Source organism: Gracilinanus agilis, chromosome 2 (assembly GCF_016433145.1).
Source record: "Gracilinanus agilis isolate LMUSP501 chromosome 2, AgileGrace, whole genome shotgun sequence".
Taxonomy (NCBI): domain Eukaryota; kingdom Metazoa; phylum Chordata; class Mammalia; order Didelphimorphia; family Didelphidae; genus Gracilinanus; species Gracilinanus agilis.
Window position 1 is genome coordinate 118,458,061 of NC_058131.1, and position 6,444 is coordinate 118,464,504.

General features: G+C 35.7%; 1 pseudogene; it reads right to left on the reverse strand.

The window, feature by feature from the left end:
• Positions 1–2,728: 2,728 nt before the first annotated feature.
• LOC123233355 lies at positions 2,729–6,105 on the reverse strand (annotated as a pseudogene).
• Positions 6,106–6,444: the final 339 nt, after the last annotated feature.

Here is a 6,444-nt window from a genome sequence, read left to right on the forward strand (position 1 = left end):
TACAAAATGAAGTGAGCAGAACCAGAAGAATACTATACATAGATGACCCAGTTATCCCCAACAATGCAGTGATCCAAGACGATCCCAGAGACTCCTGATGAAAAATGTTTTCTGCCCTCCAAGAAAGGACTGATAGAATCTGAATGCAGACTGAAACATACAATATTTCACTTTCTTTCTCCTTTTTTTCTTTGAGATCTCTTCCACAAAATGACTAATATGGGAAAATGTTTTATATGATTGCATATGTAAAATCTGTATCAGATTGCTTACTGTCTTGGAGGGGAAAGGGTAGCAGGGAGTGAGGAAGGGAGGATGGAAAGGAGGGAGAGAATTTGGAACTCAACATTTTTTTCAATGAATGTTGAAAATTTCTTTTTACACGTAACTGGGGGGAAAATATCTTTTTTTTTTTAACAGTACAGTTTCCAAAGCAGAAGGCAGTTGGGTTTGAATGACTTGCTAGGAAATATCTGATGCCAGATTTGAGCCCAGGACATCCCATCTCCAGACCTGGCTCTCTATCTGCTGAGTCACCTAGCTGCCCCTTCTGCCTTCATTTCTAAACTAATAAAATTTACCTTTTTAAAAGGCATCATCTTTTTTTTAAGGTTTTATCACAATCATTCCTTAATAAATGCCAATCTCCACTGAGCCCTCCTTTGTAACAAAAAAAAATAATTAAGCAAAACCAATCAATATGGTACCCACATAATCAATATTCTATTATATACTATTCTGCCAAAAAGAGGAATGTACATTTCATTACAGGTTCTTTTGGACCAAGATTTACCTTATTTTATGCATTGTATTTCATGTCATCTTGGTTCTGCTTACTCCACTCTACATTGGTCCATACAAATCTTTCCAGGTTTATCTGAATTCTTTATAATCATCATTTCTTATAGAACAGTAATATTCTGTTACATAATTTGTGTTATCATTCCCAAGTCAATGGGCATCTACTTTGTTGCCAATTCTTTTGCTACTACTAAATAATAATAATATTTATAAATACACATTTAATAATAATATTTCTATATAGCACCTACTACATGCCAGGCATGACAATTATTACTTCATTTGATGCTCACAATAATCCTGGAAGGTAAGTGCTAATATTATCTCCATTTTGCAGATGAAGGCGCTGAAGTACACAAAAATTAAGTAACTTGCTCAGATTCATACCGCTTGTACATGTCTGAGGCTAGATTTGAACTCAGGTCTTCTGAACTCTAGGCTCAATATTCTATCCACTGTACCACCTAGCACTAAAAGTATTGTTACAAATACCTTAATGTTGCGGGATCTGTCTGTCTTTAACCTCCTTTGGTATAAGCCTAAGAAAGAGACTGATAGGCCAAAATTTATAAAGGGTTTAGTGAGTTTTCTCAAAGAATTTCTAAAAAGTTTTCCATTTTACTTGGACCAGTTCCAACCTCTACCAACAGATTATTGGTGTTCTTCCTTCCCATAGTCCCATCAATAATCCTTTCTATCATTTTTGTAATATAAAATAGATTGGTGTTAAAATAACAGAATTGTTTTAACCTATATAACTCTTATTATTAGTAATTTAAAGTATTTTTTCTTATGGCTTTTGAGAATTTTCAATTCATTTGAAAATTGTTCGTATATTTTACTTTTATTGTAAATTTTTTAAATTATATGTCTGTGTCAATTCTATGTATATTTGCTTTTTTATTTTTCAAGTAACAAGATTTATTATTATTATATATTATATGTATATAATTTTGTCCCTCTTACTATCCTTTCCTGAATGAACACTTTTTAAAAATCCTTGATGTTTATTACATTTTCCAGTAAAACAAATCCACACATTAGCCATGTCCAAAAATATATGTCTCTTTCTGACTTGTACATTCATTGCCTCTTCATCAAAGGTTAATGATGTGTTTCATCTTCATTACTTTGGACTCATTTATATTTTAGTATAAGGCTTTTATTAGAGGTATTTGGTGAAAAGATTTTTTTCTCTACTCAATAGTTTGTTGCCTCATTTTAGCTGCATTGACTTTTGCTCTTTCAAAAGCTTTTAAATTTTTTAATTAGAATAGAAGTATTTTCTCTTTCATGGTGTCTCTTATAACTTATTTGGCAATGCTACCCATAGATTTACAAAATATCTTTTTTCCATAGTTTTAAATCCTAAGCTATAGATCTAAAAGATACCTCTTTTCATTCACTCTAATTTTTTTCCATTTAATATTTAAATATTTTATTTTCTCAGTTACACATTAATGAAGAAATCTATAAAATGGAATACCTTATGTAAAAAATTGAGAGCTGAAAGCAAATAAGTAGTTGTACTGTTTTTCCAATTGTGTATCCAAAAGAATATTTTATTCAAAAACACTCAGGGAAGATGGCACGAATGCAGTTTTTAGCATCAGAGTTCAAAGGCCCACACTCATTACTTCAGTTGAATTCCTTTTTCTCCTTTTTTAGATACTTCCAAAGAAGCCGAGTCAGAAGGATGAAAGGTAATGTATTTTATTTTGAATTCCTGCTTTGTTTTTAAAGTCATTGTGTAACATTCTTTCTCATCCAGCTGTAGGGAAAGGTTAAAGTCTTGCTGTCACTGGTTTTCCTGTGGATGTTTTAGAACGAAGCATTTCTTCAGACTTTATAGTGGCTTCATCATTCGTACTCATCTGCTTTTTTAAGAGTACTCATCTGCTTCTTTGCACTTTGGTACTGCACCCAGTCAAGAGCTCAAATGTGTTTTATGCAGGTTGGAAGAAAGCAATTCATAAAACTGACAGTCTCCTGATTCAAGAAGATAATAAGTAGTCCAGCACTTATACTGCTTCTCAGTGAAGCACTCACTTTCATCTTGCAGAAGATATTGGCAACTCTTCTGATAACCTTCCACAAAAGGCTTAAAGAGCAGTGCTGAAAAAGATACCTCAGTATCTCCTTTGTCTGTAACTAAAATGTTTTGTGAAGTCACTTGAATGGTTTCATTTTTAGAAAGCAGGCAACAGCTTTCTTCAAAGGTCTTCAGTGAATTTCCTGGAAAGAAGATGAATTCTTCTGAAAACACATTGGGTAAGAAGTTAAAGCAGCCATGGATGTCCCCTTTCCTGAAACCAGATATCATCTGCAATGATATAGACAAAAAGGAAGGATGAACAAAAATGTTAAGCAGCAGATTCCTGTAGCCCAAAGACATTAGGATAATGATATGCTGGAAACCTCAGCATTTCTTGGTTCTCCGTTTTCTTCTTTCAAAACCATCTGACCAAATTGGGACATGAATGAATGCATTGCTGGTGGAGTTGTGAATTGGTCCAACCATTCTGGAAGGCAATTTGGAACTATGCCCAAAAAGACTGCTTGCCCTTTGATCCAACCATACCACTACTGGGTTTATACCCCAAAGAGATAATAAGGAAAAAGACTTGTACAAAAATATCTATAGCTGTACTCTTTGTGGTAGCAAAAAAATTGAAAAATGAGGGTAAGCCCTTCGATTGGGGATTGGCTAAATAAGTTGTGGTATCTGTTGGTGATGGAATATTATTGTGCTCAAAGGAATAATGAACTGGAGGAATTCCATGTGAACGAGAATGACCTCCAGGAATTGATGCAGAGTGAAAGGAGCAGAACCAGGAGAACATTGTACACAGAGACTGATATACTGTGGCACAATCAAATATAATGGACTTCTCTACTAACAGCAATGCAATGACCCAGGACAATTCTGAGGGGTTTATGAGAAAGAACGCTATCCACATCCAGAGAAATAACCATGGGAGCAGAAACACAGAAGAAAAACAACTGCTTAATCACATGGGTCAATGGGGATATGATTGGGAATGTAGACTCTAAGCCATCACCCTCATGCAAATATTAATAATATGGAAATAGGTCTTGATCAGTGGCACATGTAAAACCCAGTGGAATTGCTCGTTGGCTATGGGAGAGGGTGGGAGGAGGGGAGGGAAAGAACATGATTCATGTAACCATGGAAAAATACTCTTAATTAATTAACTAATTAATTAAAGATTTTTAAAATTAAAACAAAAACACCTGACCCTTGGTAAGATTAATAATATTAGAACAAAGAAAAAGGTAAGACTATGGAACTTTGCCAGCAGCTATATTATCAGGCCAAATTAGAAATCCTCCAAAGGCCTATGTTAAACCTTTCAGCCAGTAAGTCTTTTTTTTTTTAATTGTCATGCAATGCACACTTCCATATTGGTCACTGTGGTAAGAACAAACTCATATATAACCAAAACTTCAAAATAAAACCATAAATACACTGACATGAAAGTGACCCCAATAGTTCTTTCTCTGGAATCAGCCAGTCAGTCTTTACAACCTAAGCCCATTCCTGGTATGTTCTGAAGCCACAGAGTGGCCACTAGAATCCATGGGTTTGGAGCCTTATTTTTAATTTATAGAAACTCTAGTTTGTATGGAACATCACTGACAAATGCACAGATGGTTCCTTGGGGATGTGTCTGGGAACTAAGCCATAGATGGAAGCAATAAAGAATCTCCAAAATACACTTGAATGCTTCCATAATTTTTACAGAGTAACTTCCTTGCTTTCAATTGGCCAGTTGTTAAGAACTCCTAGAAGTTTTTCACATATAAAGTTTCTTCTAATGTCCTATCATAATTGATGCTCATTAGAACAAGGGAGGTGCCAAAAACTTCTCTCTTAAAAGTGGTTCCATCATACTATTAAGAAGGCCAAATTTAGGAATTAAGGTTTTAGCTAGCAATTTTTTGCCCCTTCAAGAAAAAATTCAACTGGAATATTCCCTAACATAATTTTTATATATTCAGAAAACAAAGTCGAATAGTTTATTTCTATCAAATGTATAAAGCATGAAAAAAGGCGCCTGGCATTCATAGCAACTCACTCACTGGTTTCATTCCCAGGAAATCCATTCCTACTGCAATGACAGGTAGAGGTAAATCATAGGTTTATACATCACAAAAGAGCAATAAAAATTCAATATAACTCCTATGACTAGGCAGCAGATGAATGCTCCTGGATAGGTGGCTCTGAATATCTTCTACTACACACATCTTATAAATGCATTTAAACACTTAAACTGAAAGCAAAAAATAGAATGGCTTCTAGACACAACTTGTGAACTTCCTCTTGGATTATATCAGTAAACTCATATGTTTTCCTGGAAATCAGCTTGATAGTACTGAACCTCCTCAGATTTAAGAAAAGTATGTTTCATTTTTTCTGACTTGGAAGGGCAAAGTCCCTTGTAGGCTGTAGGTATATATCACTTGTTGGCATATTTCGTCACTGAAATACCTCCTCTTTCCCAATATATCTTCAAATTTCAAATTCTATTTTTAAAGTTCTTTCCAATAGAGGGACCCAAGGGCCGCAATTCTGGAGGTAAACGTGGAAGTGACAGCCCTGAAGCATTCCCAGGATGGAACCAACACGATGAACCCACTGTCGCTCTCTGGGAGGCACAGGGGCTTCCCAGCTAAATGGGAAAGATGGTGCTGACAGCTGCTGCCCTGCCCATTCGCTCTAATTTTAAAAAATGATATCACCTTTCATATTTAGATATGAATCTTGAGTCCTGGTGCATTATTATACTTCCCTCCTTAGAGTTATACTTAAAAGTATCCCCTGAGAAGTTGGGGGTTGAATCTTTAATGTCATAGTTTGAGAGTTTAAAGAACAGTACAAAAAATCCTCCCCCATACTCATTTTAAACTTATTGTAGTATGCGGTATAATTACTGGCCTAAACCTATTTTCTGTCAAACTGTTCCTAATTGTCCTTATAAATCTTGTAAAATAGGTAATCCTGGGGCAGTTGGGTGGCTCAGTGGAGAGAGAGCCTGGCTTAGAGACAGGAGGTCCAGGGTTCACATCTGGCCTCAAATACTTCCTAGCTGTGTGACCCTGGGCAAGTCACTTAACCCCCATTGTCTAGCCCTTACCACCTATACTTACCATTGATTCTAAGAGAGAAGGTAAACCTGGCTTTCAACTATGGCAGTTCTCTGGAGTCTATACAAACAAAGCATGGCAATTTCCCTCTGCTCACTCCTGTTTTCCTTGTAACTCAGCCAGTAGCCTGTTCATCTTGACCATTTGGGTTTCTACTCTTAGCTAGAACTGTAACTTAGGACTTGTTGCCATGTCCAAGATGTGTCCTGGCATCTTCCCTCTTTCATTGTCCCCAGGCATCCATGAAAATCCCCTCTGTTGAAGAAACACAGACATAGGGAAACTAAAGAGTGAATTTGTTTTGTTTTACTATGCACACCTATTGCAAGGATTCTAGCTTTTTTTTTTCTTAATTGGGGGCAAGAGAACTGAGAGGGTGAGGGAAGCAATGGATATAATTGGGAAAGAAAGAAAGAAAGAAAGAAAGAAAGAAAGAAAGAAAGAAAGAAAGAAAGAAAGAAAGAAAGAAAGAAA